General features: G+C 34.9%; 1 non-coding gene across 1 annotated transcript; it reads right to left on the bottom strand.

Annotated features, from left to right (window-relative positions):
• Positions 1-9,283: 9,283 nt before the first annotated feature.
• On the bottom strand, positions 9,284-9,393 carry LOC123388913. The gene has a single exon (XR_006603434.1). It is a non-coding gene; the product is annotated as a U6 spliceosomal RNA (small nuclear RNA).
• Between the last annotated feature and the right edge of the window lie 6,259 nt (positions 9,394-15,652).

Below are 15,652 nucleotides of genomic sequence, written 5' to 3'. Positions count from 1 at the left end.
TTCGCATTTTTGGCATACCAGAGAATGTTGGAGATTAGTAAGCTTTTTGGTAAATACTGTAAATGATCTCTTGCTACAGAATAGTCATTCATTTATTCCAGTTAGCACACAAATGAATCTCTTATTTAAAGAGAAACTCTCTGTTGAACTAGTCATTTTTTTCCAGTCATGCTCCTTATCTCTATGGCTCTTTATAGAGAAATTTCTTGGAAAAGTTGGTCAACACTCAGTGACTCTAGTTCCTCTCTTGTTCTTTCTTAAATCCTGTATAATCATGTTTTGACCCTATGTTTCCTTCAAAATATGTCTTATAGTATCAGAGGTGACCTCCATGTTGCCAAATTAAGTGATTAGTTCTTAGTGTTACCCTACTTGACTTTTCAGCTTCATTTTACACAGTGATTGCTCTCTCCTACTTGTAAGAATACTTTCTTCATTAGCTTTCAGGATATTAGTCCCTGCTTATATTTATTTCACCATTCCTACCTTTGCAGTTTCTTTTGCTAGTTTCTCTCCATCTTCCCAAATGAGGGCTTGGTCCCAGGGCTTCATCTGTTTTCTGTTTCTTCTCCTGACCTAGGTATCTTATCTAGGATGTCAGTGACTCACCAATGAATACCTACATCCTGAATTTTTTCCCCCTTCCCCTGAACTGCAGATTTATTTATACAACTGTTTAATTGATGTCATCTTTCAAAGGAGTATTGAGTACACTAGTTCACCTTCTATGCCGTTCCCATGCTTCCTCCTTCTTTTGTACCATTCCCCATTTTAGTAGCAAGCATCCCATTTATCTAGTTACTTAGGTTAAAAAAAAATTGGGAGATGTCCTTGATTTTCACCCTTCACATCCCATCTTTTATAGATTCCCTTCAAAATACATCCAAAATTTGATACTCCTTGCTCCTTAGAGTCCAGTCTAAAACACCACCAACTCTTCCCTGTGTATTACAATGAACTAGCAGGTGTCCTTGCTTCTACAACTGCCCCTGTTCTTTAGTTTTACCACACAGGTTAGGGTGGGTGCCCTGCATGTGCTTTCCTCAAAGCTTCCTTTGGCTTTCCATCTCATGTAGGAAGGTATCCAAAGACCTTACATTGCTTCCAAGCCTAGAACGATCCGCCCTCCCACCATTTTCACACTAACCTCACTAGCTTTCTTGCTGTTGCTTAAATAGGGCAAGTCACCAAGCAGTTCACCATCTGAGGGCCATAGCATATGCTCTTCCATTTGCTTGCAGCTCCCTTTCCTCAAAATTCACTTTGCTTGTGCCCTCATCTCTTTTAAGTTCAAATATCATCTCCTCTTTGAACCTTGCCCGACATACCATCAGAAAGCATGACATCTCAGTTTGACACATCCTGTTCTCCTCTCCTTATTCTAACTTCTTTTTTTCCTCCAAGGCACTTGTTACTATGTAATATATTACATATATTGCCATTAATATATATTAATTTTTTCTAAATTTTCTGCCTACTCCATTATGATATAAGTTCTTGGAGAGCTTGGATGTCATCTGTATTACTGAAACTCAGTGCCTAGAATAGAACCTTTAAGTAGTAGGTACTCAACAGATATTTCTTGAGAGAATAAATAAAATGTAGATTACTGTTTTCATGTGTAAGAGAGGACCCAATTCAAACTTAGGGACTCTGGAGAGATTTTTTTCAAAAGAAGTGACTTTAGCCCAGACCCAAAAGATGTGTAGGAGTTAACCAGATGACAAAGAAGAAAAAGAGTGCTCCAGATGGAGGAAGTGAGTATGCTAGAAAGAATGGTGTGCTTAAGGAATTAAGGCAGTTAATTCTAACTGGAGAGGCATTTGTATTTGGGGCAGGGAGTGGGAGTGGGAGAGTGACAGTGGATATGGTTGAAGACGCAAGTACAGAGCAGCTTACCAGGAAGGCTTTATATGCCAGGCTAACATCTTGGAAGTTTTATTTGAGGGAAATGGCCACCCCTTGGGTTTTAAGTAGAGAAATGATATGCATTTGAGAAAGATCACCCAGCTGCCATGTGTAACATTGATATGGAATAGAGAAATGGGGGAGGGAAGACAAGAGAGGGAGCTGGTCTAGGAATCTAGGTGAGAAATCATGGCTCCAGATGAGGGAAGTGGCTGTGGGGTTAAAGAACTGTGGGTGGAGTCTGAGATATTTGTGAGCTTATTTTTAAAAGAATTTTTTTAAAGATTTTAGTTATTTGACAGACAGATCACAAGTAGGCAGAGAGGCAGGCAGAGAGAGAGGGGGAAGCAGGTTCCCTGCTGAGCAGAGAACCTGATGTGGGGCTCCATCCCAGGACCCCGGGATCATGACCTGAGCCTAAGGCAGAGGCTTAACCCACTGAGCCACCCAGGCATCCCTATTTGTGAGCTTATAATGATGGATGAGAGGACAAAGAAGGTGGAGGAATGTTTTATAACATCTAAATGTATATTTATACTTAAACAGATAGGATGATAGAATTCCCAACCTTTCTTTGTCTGTCTGAATTTCTAGTAAATTCCTGAGATAACTGTAATACGTATTTTTGCAGTATCCTATGCATATTTACCTTATAAAAGAGTTATAAAATTGTGCAGTAATACTTATAGAGAATGGATGAATTATGATTTGTTTGGAATAAAACACACCCAGTTTACTGAGCACTTAATTTGTGCAAAGTTCTGCGCTATTGGACCGCAAGAAAGTATAAGAAATAATTTTTCTTAATTTACATGAAAAAACCGTTGTTTATTTGATCATTTGTATCTTACATATTTCAGTATTACAGACTATAAAGAGGACCTAGGAAGTTTAGTCAACTTCTTGACTCAGTAGTGTTTCTACAATTTGAAAAAACCACAACAATGTCTTTCATAATGGCAGGTACTGTTTTATTTAGTCTTATGTATTAAGCATTGTGTAAAGTATTTCGCATGCATGTTATTTCATTCAGTCTTTATTACAGTTGGATGAGGGTAGGTACTGTTATTATTCTTATTTTATATGGGAGAAAAAAACTGAGATTCTGAAAGGGTAAATAACTTGCCTTATATCACACAGTAAGCAAATGGCACAGCCAGGCTAGAACTTCCAGTGGCCTGTTCTACCCTTGAACTTGTGCCTGTCTCGATTTCCTGGCTTATTACAAGAAGCCTGGAAACAACATGGATTTACCAACAGCTCTGAAGAAAAATCTAGAACTTTGCACTCATCCATCAGTTCTTGTAATAAGTGCCCTCTTAATGTTTCTAATTATAACTTATCTCACAATAATATTCAATAATATATTTTATTGATTTTTGTGTCCTTCACAGTTTTATGTCTTCCTTTCAAGTTCCTCAGTTGCTACTGCATAGCTAAGCAATACTCATTGCATTTCTTTAATCTAACAAATGTGTAATGTGAAACTCAGCAATAGCATGGAGACCCTTAACTTGAAGTGTTGCCTGGGTTAATTTTTTTAAGTTTCCAACACTTATATTTTCATTGCATTTAATATGCATCATAAAAGTGTCTTTGGCAAGTTCATTACATATGCTGTTTGATTGCAGTTAGCGCCTTTGGAATTGCTGTTAGGCATAGTGGAAATAATTAGCAGTTTAGGTCTGTGCTGATTTTAGAACAAATAACTTCAGTTGGTTAGTTTCTCAAATAACTTAATTACTGCTAATCAGTGAAGTAATACAATCCTCTGTAGCAGTGTAGTTGGAGGGTAACAACTGTCCACTCAGCACATATTTCCCTTCCTTTGGCAAAGAATAAATTAATGTCTTTTACAGCTCAAAGCAGATAAAGATGAACTTTTGACGTGTCTATGAGTTTAAAAAAGAAGTATTTAGTAATTTTACAGAAAATACTAAAGGAAATTGCTGAAATCTTTTTGTGACCAGAGTTGTTGGGTAATAATGGGCAATTTAAGTGACAAATAGCCTGTGTAATAAAATTAACTTGAGATCTTTTCCTCCCTTCCTTCCTTCATTGAAAATATTTCTTTTGAATAGTGAAGCAGTTAATAAACTTAAGCAAAGGGAGGCATCTGTCTCAAACAGTCAAATTAACAAGAAAAAGAAAAAAGTAACAACTTGCCAATCTGTTGCGTTGGGAGTGAGAGAAGGTGACCTGTGTAGTAATGCTTAGTGACTGGGGAAGTGTGGATGTTCTCAATAATGAAGTCATGGGAGGGATATGGAGATGAGATGAGCACTGAGCAGGGCTTTGTGAGTTCATGTCGCCCATCTCTACTATCTGCAGATGGGTTCATGATTTGGCATACTGAAGTATAAACAAATCTTTCTCTTTACCTGACAGAAATGATGTCTGCTAATGGTAATGCAAGCTGAGCATATATTCTTTCATATTATTTTTTTAAAGATTTTAAAAATTTATTTGACAGAGTGAGAGAGAGATTGCACAAGCAGGGGCAGTGACAGGCAGAGAGAGAGGGAGAAGCAGATTCTTCCCACCGACAAAGAAGCCCAATGTGGGACTCTTTCCTTGGACCCTGGGATCATGACCTGAGCCAAAGGCAGGTGCCCTGCTGACTGAGCCACCCTTTGCATATTATTTTTATATTTCCTAAAAGCTTCATCAGAAGTTTGACATCTTTTAGTAGCCTTAGTAGTAAATGCTATGTATGCCTAAAAAGATGAGCTAATATGATTATTGTATTGGGAAAACTTCTCCAAGATGAACTATCTTTTTATCTTTAAACTTGCCTGAATATTTGTCTGCACGCAGAAATCTAGGCTGAAAAGTATTCTTTAAATTTTTATTTTTATCCTTTACTTTTTTTGCAACTTTATTGAGATATAATGGATGTTCAGTGAACTGCATGTTTTAAGATTCTGTAATTTGATGGTTTGACATATGTGTATATGACAGCATTGTGACAATCAAGATAATGAATATATCTATAACCTCAAAATTTTCCTTGTGTCTATTTATAACCTATTTTCTGTTTCATGCATGTGTTCAGGCAGCCACATATTTCCTTTATGTGACTACAAATTTGTTTTCACTTTCTAGAGTTTTAGATACATGGAATCATACAGTGTATGATCCTTTTGTTTGGTTCCTTTCACTAAGTGTAATTATTTGTGATTTATAGATTCTGTATCAGTTGTTCATTTTTGTTGATGAATAGTGTTTCATTGTAAACGTATATACTGCCATATGTTTATTCCTTCTCCCTCTGATGACGCCTTAGTTTGTTGCCAATTTTTGGCCATTCCAGTAAAGCTGGTGTAAATACTCACATGTTTGTGTGGACCACTGCTTTGTGTCTCTTCACTAAATACTGAGGCATGGAATGGCTGGACAACTATTTAACTTCTCAAGGAACTAAAAAAGACTTCCCAAAGTTGCTGCTTAATCAGTTAGGGCAGCTATAACAAAGTACTATAGACAGAGTTACTTGTAAACAGACTTTTATGTGTCCATTCTGGAGGAAGAAGTCTAAGATCTAGATGCCTTTATGTTTGGGTTCTGGTGACTACCCTCATCTCGGTTGCAGAATGCTTATTTCTCCTTTTATCCTTACGTGGTGGGACAAGTAGGAGAGAGCCAACCTGGGTTCCTTTTAGAAGGGCACTAATCCCACTCATCAGGGCACTAGTTACATGACCTAATCATCTCCCAAAAGCCGCACTCCTACAACCAACCCACTGGGGTTAGGATTTTACCCTCTGAATTTTGGAGGAAAACAGACATTCAGTCCCCGATGATAGTTGTACGGTTTTAATTCCCTCTCATAGTATACGAACATTCTAGTTGTTGCACATCTTTCTCATTCTTTCTCATTTAGCTTTGCTTATGTCTATAATGATAACTCATTAGATAACCAGTTGATCCCATACCATTTGTTGAAAAAAACCCTTTAATTTCCCAGAGAATTGCATTGACACATTTATTTCATGTCATTTAAACATGTATTTGTGGATCTGTTTGTGAACCTTCTGTTCTGTTGTATTAACGATGTGTTTATCTCTTTGGCAGTATCCCAATAGATTGATTACTATTGTTTTGTAGTTAGTCATGGTATCAGGGAGGGATAAGTCCTTGCACTTTGTTCTTCTGTCTTAAAATATCTTTGGTTATTCTAGATCCCTTACATTTTAAAAAATTTTTAAAAGAACTTTCTTTTTTTTTAAATATTTTTTTATTTTTTATAAACATATAATATATTTTTATACCCAGGGATACAGGTCTGTGAATCACCAGGTTACACACTTCACAGCACTCACCATAGCATATATACCCTCCCCACTTTCTACACACACAAAAATATGACTACTGCTGAAATCTTGATTTGGATTGTACTGAATGTGTAGGCCAACTTGGTGAAGATGGCCTTTTAAGCAGTATTTAGTCTTATGACACAGAAGCATGATGTATCACTCCATTTATTTAGGTTATCTTTACTTTTGCTTAACAATATTTTTTATTTTTTGGTGTATATATCTGGATATCTTCTGTTTGATCTGATCATAAATACTCAAGTGGTTTTTGTTGCTACTGTGTGTGGAGTTGATTTTTAAATTTCATTTCTTGATGATTTTTTTGTTCTAATGTACAAAGATCCAATTGTTTTTTAATATATTAAACTTGTATTCCATGACCTTGCTAAATTCACTTAATTACTTTTAGAGTTGTTTTGTGGATTCTCTGTTAATTTCCTCATAAATAATCATATCATCTCCAAGCAGAGACAGTTTTATTTTTTATTTCCACTATCTATATGATTTTAATTTATTTTTTATTACATTGGTTGTGACCTCAAGTACACTGTTGAAAGAAGTGGTAATAATGCATGTCCTTGCCTCATTCCCAACGCTAAGGTGAAAATAGCCAGACTTTCACCATTAAGTCTGATGAGCATAGGATTTTTTCTTAAAGGTGCTTTTCATTATTTTGAGTATGTTACCTACTATTCATAATTTGTTGATAGATTTTTATCATTAAGGCATTTTGTCAAATGCTTTTTCTGCATGTGTTGAAATAAGACTATATTTTTTCTTACTATATCAGTTGTCAAATTACATATTGGTGTTTGAGTATTAAACCAACATTGTAGCATAAATTGTACTCGGTTATGAAATATTATCCTTTGAAAAAAATAATTTGGGTTCTAGTTACCAACATTTCGTAAGGAATTTTTACATTTATACAAATCTGGAAAATTTGTTTGTAGTTTTTTTTTCAATTTTTTGTTTGTAATGTTTTTTGCAATTTTTTTTTGATTTTGATATCAGATTAATCCTATACTCATAAATGAGTTGAGAAATATTTCCTTTTCTAAATATGTATATTCATACTCTGGTTTCTCTTCAGATCACATAAATCTTTCACCTTTTACTAAACATGTGTATTCATGTGTCTGTGTATGTGTGTGTGTGTAGCATTGGTATTATTTCTTATTTAAATATTTGATAGAATTCACCAGTAAAATGATCTGGGTCTGGAGATTTTCCTTGCTGGTAGATTTTAACTATAAATCAATATCTTTAATAGATACAGGGTTATTGAGATTTGGGGTTTTTTTTTTTGTTTGTTTTATTTTTTCTTGAGTGAGCTTTGGTAGTTTGTATTTTACAAAGAATTTATGTGTTTCACTTAAATTGTCAAATTTATTTAGAGAAAGTTAGCCATAATATTTCTTTATTTAATGTGATCTTTAGTATAATGAGTTTTAGATCTATCACCTGGTACTTATTATTTATTTATTTATTTTCCTGTCTTTTTTCCCCCACTGGCCAAACTTTTCTTCTTTTCTGCCTTTTTTTTTTGACTAACTGATTATTCTTATGATTCTATTTTATCTCTTTTGTTGTCTTAATAGATAATAATTCTTATTATACTATTATGAAGTTGCTTTATGGTTTGAGGCACACACCTAAAACTTACCATTGTCTACCTCCAGGTGATAGTTATGTCACTTCACATATAGTGCAAGAACGTTCCAATAATATTTTTCTATTTTTCCCCTTTTGGTATTTGTGCTATTGTTGTCATACACTTCACTGATATATAAATGCTATAAAGCCCTCATTATATTTTTAATGTCTTGTTTAAGTCATTTTCTTTTAAAAAATATTTAAATAACAGTAGGAAAAAAAATCTTATATATGCTCACAGAATTACCATTTCTGGTGTGTTAATGTTCATTTGTGTAATTACACATTTTCATTCGATAAAATTCCCTGTGCTTAAAGGGCTTCATTTAACATTTGTTATATGCAGGCCTGTTGCAAATGAATTATTTCAGTTTTTGTATGTCTGAATGAAAAGACATTTATTTTGTCTTCTTTTTGAGAGATAGTTTGGGTATAAAATTCTAGGTTGATAGTACTAAAATCCTTTAAAGTATTTCTTAAAGTACTTTAGAGATATTGCTCTGTCTCTAATAAGTAGTCTGTTGTTATTCTTATTTTTGCTCTTCTCTGTGTAATGTGTCTTTTTCTTCTAGTGCTTTAAGATTTTCTCTTTATCACTGTTTTTGAGCAATTAGATCATGATGCATACTTACATAGTTTTCTTCATATTTTTTGTGCTTAGGTTTTGTTAAGCTTTACATATTTAGTTATTGTCCAATTTGGAGATTTTTTTTTAAAGATTTTATTTATTTATTTGATAAAGAGAGAGATCACAAGTAGGCAGAGAGGCAGGCAGAGAGAGAGGGGGAAGCAGGATCCCTGCTGAGCAGAAAGCCTGATGTGGGGCTCAATCCCAGGACCCTGAGATCATGACCTGAACCAAAGGCAGAGGCTTAATCCACTGAGCCACCCAGGTGCCCCATATTTAGAGATTTTTAAGCCACTATTTCTTTAAATATCTTTTTGTCCTCTCTTCCCCTTCTTTGAAGACTCTAACTGTGCATATAATGTGCCACTTAATATTGCCCCACAGGTCACTGATGCTCTATTCATTGTTGTTCTTAAGTCTTGTTAAAAAATGTTTTCTGGTTCTCAGTTGGGATTTTTTTTTTATTTTTATTTTTTAATTGAAGTATAGTTGACATATGTAAGTTTCACCTGTACAGCATAGTAATTTGACAATTCTATACATTACGTAGCATTCACCATAATAAGTGCAGTTTACCATCTGTCACCATACAATGTTATTACAATGTTATTGATTCTATTCCCTATGCTGTACTTTTCACCCCCATGACTAGTTTATAACTCTGTGTTTGTTTTACATCTTAATCTCCTTCACCTGTTTCATCCATCCCCCCGCCCCCACCCTGCTCACTTCCCTCTGGCATATACCATTTTTTACCCTGTATTTATGAGTCTTTAAAAATATGGAATGCTTCACAAATTTACTTATCATCCTTGTGCAGAGGGTCTGCTCATCTTTTCTTTCTTGTTCCAGTTTTATTATGTGTGCTGCTGCCACAGTGAGTACTGCGATTGTTTGTGTTGCTGTATCTTCTAGTTCACTAGCATTTTCTTCTACAGTGTATGATCTGCTATTAATCCTATCAAGTGCATATCTCCCCTCAGATGTCCTAGTTTTATCTCATCTTGTTAATCCCTTGTAGTTTTAAACATAAATTCAGTTTATTTATTTTTTATTCCTCCAAGGTTTTACTTAACACGTTCAGTCTTCTGCCTTTTTGAGCACATAGAATGCACTTATAATATCCATTTTAATGTTCTGGTCTGCTAATCCCATCATCTGTGTCAGCACTGAGTCAGTTTTGATTGGTTGGGGTTTTTTTGCTCACTCTGTGTAGTTTTTTCCCTCACTTCTTATGCCTGCTAATTTCTGACTGGATGCCAGACATCATGAATTTTTCCTTGTTGAGTATTTGAACATTTTATGTTCTTATATTTGAATTTTGTTCTGGAGTGGTGGTTAAATTACTTGGATAAATTTTGATTCTTTGATCTTGTTTTTAATATTTATTGGGCAGTATCAGCATAACATTTAGCCTAGAGATAATTATTTTCTAGATCTGATGCAAGACTGTTCTCAATCTCTACCCAATGTCTTTATGAATTTTGAGGCTGTCCAGTCTGGCTTCTGCTAACAGGTTTTATTCTCAGTGTTTTGTGAGTGTCTATTCTTATTTCCTCTAATCTTTCAGTTGTATTTTTTCCTCTTACCCCCTGGTAGTCCAATCACATGCAAACTCTGCTTAATACTAATTGGAATCTTCACGAAAATCTCCCAAGTTTTTGCTGTTTATCCATCTTCTCTTTGATTTTCTGCTCTGTGAAATTTAGTGTCTTTGTTTTCCTGGTCTATCAGATATGTTTCTTCATCTCAGGGAACATTCTGGGCCCACCCCAGATTCTGTGCTTCAGTCTGGAAACTCTTTCAAGGAAATCAATAGGGACAATCAGAGACAGATTCTTGTTTCTCATGTCTGCTTTGTAGCCCAGTGTTCAATGTTTTAAAAGCCTTTGTTTCGTATATTTTGTTTAGGTTCTTATCTTTTTAGTTTATACTGTAAACTTAGGCCATTTAATTCATTTTGGGCAGAACTGGAAGTCACAGATTTGCTGAATAAAATAGGTATCAGGTTGTTTTACAGATTTTGATATATACAAGTTTTCTTTTAATAGAACAGAAGTTATGTGTTCTAAATAGTAGAATAATTCACGATTATAAATCTGACAAGGAATTGTTCTGAAGGAAGAGGCACCCCTACATATGGTTTTCCTATGAAAATTAGCTATAACACCTGACTTAATTAAAAACTTTAAGATAGGGGCACCTGGGTGGCTCAGTGGGTTAAAGCCTCTGCATTCAGCTCAGGTCATGATCCCAGGGTCGTGGGATAGAGCCCCACATCGGGCTCTCTGCTCAGCGGGGATCCTGCTTCCCCCTCTCCTCTCTGCCTGCCTCTCTGCCTACTTGTGATCTCTGTCTGTCAAATAAATAAATAAAATCTTAAAAAAAAAAAAACCTTTAAGATAGTAACATTGTGTAAGGACAATGAGCTAAGTTGATTTTGCAGTATTTAACAGAAATATTTTTGGGTAAAAACTGGGATATATCATGGGTATGGTAACAAACAGTATAAATTGTAGAGAATCTTCAGGCTCAAGACATGGACTTTTTCGTGACTTTGTCAGTGAATTTACTTTTAAATATGGCAATCATGATTTATCCATGTTTTTGTCAGGAGAGTCTTTGTACCATTTGAGAAATTAACTTATTCATATTATCCTAGTGCACATCCTTGCCTCAACTTACATTGAAGATCTAAGGAAACACTCGAGCTTTTAGTTTATATTAAAATCCCCTCTCAGTAAGTTTGATGTTTCTCTGAACAAGTGTTCAAAAATAGTTATTCAGAACATGTGAAATGTATCAAACCAGCTCATCAGTTGTAACGAATGTACCATCAAATGAAGGATGTCAATAGCGAGGGAAATTGGGGGTGTAAGGAAAGGAGGTACATAGGAACTCTTTACACTTGCCACTGAATGTTGCTTTCAACTTTAGAATTCTCTAGTGAATACATTTTATTATTAAAAAAATGGCACCCTTTATAAATCCCAATAAAACCATCACTGGGAAAATCATTTGACAGCAAAGAGTTTTGCCCCCTTTGCTATGCTTTCATTCATCAGGAAAGAAAGTAATAACCTGCGGTAAATTTGCAAAATTTGAAAGTTGAAGTATAGACTCCACAAAATGTTCTCTAATCTAAGCTTAAAAAATGAACTGCATTATTCAGTTAGATTGTTTGAATTTATAGTATTGGGGTGAAAGAAGATAGGTGAATTGAAGTTATTGAATTGCAATGAAATTTGACACTGAATTTGAATTTAAGCATTTTATAAATTTTTAAGGCATGTTATCCTAAATGTTAAGACTGTTAAGCAATGATATATTAAAGTTTAGAAATATACTTGTAAACAGACATCATGTAATGTTATGAAATTGAGTGATGCTAAATATTGTGCTATATAACAGATGTAAGGAGGAGTTAGGTGCTGTGTAACACACTGTGAAATACAAGAGTACAAGATGGATGTCACCAACTTAGCACACAAAAATTACAGAGTTTGTTTTTCACATGCTCAGGTGACAAGACCCAAAAAACCACAAGTAATCGATAAACAATTTTTGCACTTTCCAACATTTAATTTTTAGATGTAGATTTGACAGTATCAGCTAAGGTTGTATATATATTATATATTGTTTTAGGTGCTAAAACTGTATTTTGAGTGGTGTGCTAGAGTCAGTTTATACTCTGTTTAGGACTGATTTTTAGATATTCATGATTTTTTGGAATTGTAGTAAGCACACTTAAAATGAGATCTACCATCTTAACAGATTTTTAAAGTATATAATATAGTATTAATTATATATATATATATATATATATATAGTATTAATCTGTACAGCAGATCTGTAGAACTTACTCATCTTACATAACTGAAACTTTATACCTATTGACCTGTAACTCTCCATTTCCACCTTCTCCCAGCCTCTGACAAGAGGCATTTTACTTTCTATTGCTATGAGTTTGACTTTTTATAGACACCTCATGCAAGTTGAAGCATGCAATATTCTTCCTCTATAAGTTTATTTCGTTTAGCATCATATCTTGACCTAGTTGTTAACCATTGGTAGCTTGAAATAGCCAGTGCTAGGAATATTTACACCATGGAAAATGGAAAACGCCAGAAGTCAGGATTTTGTTCATTTGTTTTATTTTGTTTTCTTTCCAGAGAGCTAGTTTAACAGCACATTTCTAAAGACATTACTGGAAATATTTGGTGGTTTACAATTTTTTTTCTTAACTCCTTGCCAGGCTCAGTCATTTTTGTTATTCTATCAGATCTTCATAGGCGTTTGGGTTGTGATCAGTGACTGGGGAAAGACACAAGTATTTTACTAGGTAGATCAAAGAGAGCTGGAAGCAGTACTCCCAGCTGATTGAGGACCATGAAGATTTACTTCAGTTGTATGACTTATTGCCTGGTCTGTTCAGCCTGGAGATCCACCAGTACATTTGTGTCACAGAGTCTGGGAAGGCTACCATTTCAGGAGAATAAGACAGCCTAGGAGAGCATGAAGTTTGAGGTATTAGAAACTAGCAGCCATCAGAGAAAGACCCTGACATGTGGAAACTTTGGAACCAATGCCTGAGCGGGTAGATTCAGTTTTCTAAGGGGAGAAGGATAGTGAAGGTTGAGTTACTTCATTCTCCGCTGGACACAACTCCAGTACTTATTTTTTGGATCTATCTTTGGGTATGCACACATGCATCTATCTTTGGACACACATACACCTTTAGGACCTGACCCATTTTATGCAGAACATCTGTTTCTCTCCCTGGATGGAAATTGAAGATACATAGCTTACACCATTCAGAAGAAGAAGAAGAAAAAAAACTCTTATGAAAACTCCAGTGAGTTGCATAAACTCCCATGGCTGATGCTGAGAAGAGACTGTGAAGAGACGACACCTCTCAGACATTGATAGGAGGGAAAGGTTTAAGGTAGGAGGGCACCAGGATCAGGGGTTTCTGGCCTCCACAGAAAGAGGAGGTCATGGTACCAGAAGTTTTTTCCAGATATATCATTCTAGAGTAATTAATTATTCTGGTGGGTAGTTTCTATTCTCTTAGAATAAGTGCATAGAAACAATGTGGTAGATCACCAAAGTATGGTTTACTGTGAAGCTAGAGAAAGTTAAGATTACATTGGAAATACCCTAGCAGTGACTCAGATAGTCATGTGCTTTCGTAGAGTTAGCCTTTTTGTAGGCTATTTTAACTGCATTTGATTGGGATTAATGCCTCTCCCTACTGCAACTTCTCATCCGCCATACTTCCTTTCCTTGCAGGTGGTAGCCATAGACATTCATGTAGCCCTTCTAATGGGAGATTGTGCTGAAGATACATATTTTGAGGCATAATTTGAAAAGATGTTTAGAATTATTTAATATAACAGAAAGCAATTTCACTTGACTATTAATAATTCCCAAGGTTTATTTATAAAGCCAGAATTTATTTTGAATTTTTTGCCCAAGGGTCTATAAGATTGATATTCAATAATATTTTTTATCAGGTAAACTTAGAAATAAAATAATACGTTAAAAATATTACCTAAGCAGCAAAATAACTCCCAGATAAGTGCTTGGATGTTTTCAGTGAGTGTTAAGAAACAGGACTTCCTGATCTTGTGAGAGAGCTGAGTATTAATAGAGAGCTAAATTTCTCTGTATGAGATACTTGAGATTATAGGAGTAAGAGATGCATATTTAGAGTCTGGTTTGGTTTGGTTAGTTGAGTAAAAGAGAAGAAAAGACAATATATTGGAATTGAATATTTGAGGAGACCTTTTACAAAGTCTGGCAATTTAGAAGCTTTAAAGGAAAAGATAGATATATGTGAATAGATATACGTGACTGTATGCATTGCATATGTACTTTTGCATGCCAAGGATATCATAAACAGCAGCAAAAACTAAGGAATATATTGGGAAATTACAGAGCAGTAGAGTACAAAATACAAAATAATTCTTACAAAATAATGGAAAAAAGATAAATAATCCCATAAAAAATGAACAATGAATATAAAAAGAACAATTTGTAGAAAAGATAATGGCAGGTAAACTTACACTTAGTCTCATTGTATTTTGAGAAATGAAAATTAAAGTAACAGTGAGCATTTATTTTACCTCCATGAGATTGGCAGCTAGTCAAATTAGTGATAATTTCTTTCACTGGCATGGATGCTGGGGAAAAGTGTACACTCATGTAATTGTAGTAGAAATATGTGTTATTATATCCTTTTAAATGAGCAATTTGGCAAGATCTATAAAATTTAAATGTACATATAAACTTTGACCCAGCAATAAGGCTCTATTCTGTTCCACTGATCTATGTGTCTGTTTTTGTGCCACTGCCTCACTGTCTTGACGATTACAGCTTTGTAATAGAGCTTGAAGTCTAGAATTTTGATGCCACCAACTTTGGCTTTCTTTTTCACATTCCTCTGGGTATTCAGGGTCTTTTCTGGTTTGTCCCACATAAATTTTAGGATTATTTTTGCCATTTCTTTGAAAAAAGTTGATGGTATTTTGGTAGGGACTGCATTAAATATGTAGATTGCTTTAGGTAGCATAGACTTTTTCACAATATTTGTTTTTTTAATCCATGAGCATGGAACGTTTTTCCATTTCTTTGTGTCTTCCTCAATTTCTTTCATGAGTACTTTATAGTTTTCTGAGTACAGATTCTTTGCCTCTTTGGCTAGGTTTATTCCTAGGTATCTTATGGCTTTGGGTGTAATTGTAAATAAGATTGACTCCTTTCTTCTGTCTTGCTGTTGGTGTATAGAAATGCAACTGATTTCTGGGCATTGATTTTATATCCTGATACTTTACTGAATTCCTGTACAAGTTCTAGCACATTTGGAGTGGAGTCTTTTGAGTTTTCCACATAAAGTATCATATCATCTGCAAAGAGTGATAGTTTGACTTCTTTGCTGATTCAGATGCCTTTAATTTCTTTTTGTTGTCTGATTGCTGAAGCTAGGACTTCTAGTACTATGTTGAATAGCAGTGGTGATAGTGGACAGCCCTGCCTGTCCTCCTGATCTTAGGGGAAAAACCCTCCATTTTCCCCCACTGAGAATGATATTCGCTGTGGGATTTTCATAAGTGGCTTTTATAATATTGAGGTATGTACCCTC

Source organism: Mustela putorius, unplaced genomic scaffold, assembly GCF_011764305.1.
Source record: "Mustela putorius furo isolate JIRA1106 unplaced genomic scaffold, ASM1176430v1.1 tig00003923_pilon_pilon_pilon, whole genome shotgun sequence".
Lineage (NCBI taxonomy): Eukaryota > Metazoa > Chordata > Mammalia > Carnivora > Mustelidae > Mustela > Mustela putorius.
The sequence above is the reverse complement of the archived record's forward strand: the minus strand, read 5'-3'. Positions and strand labels throughout refer to the sequence as shown.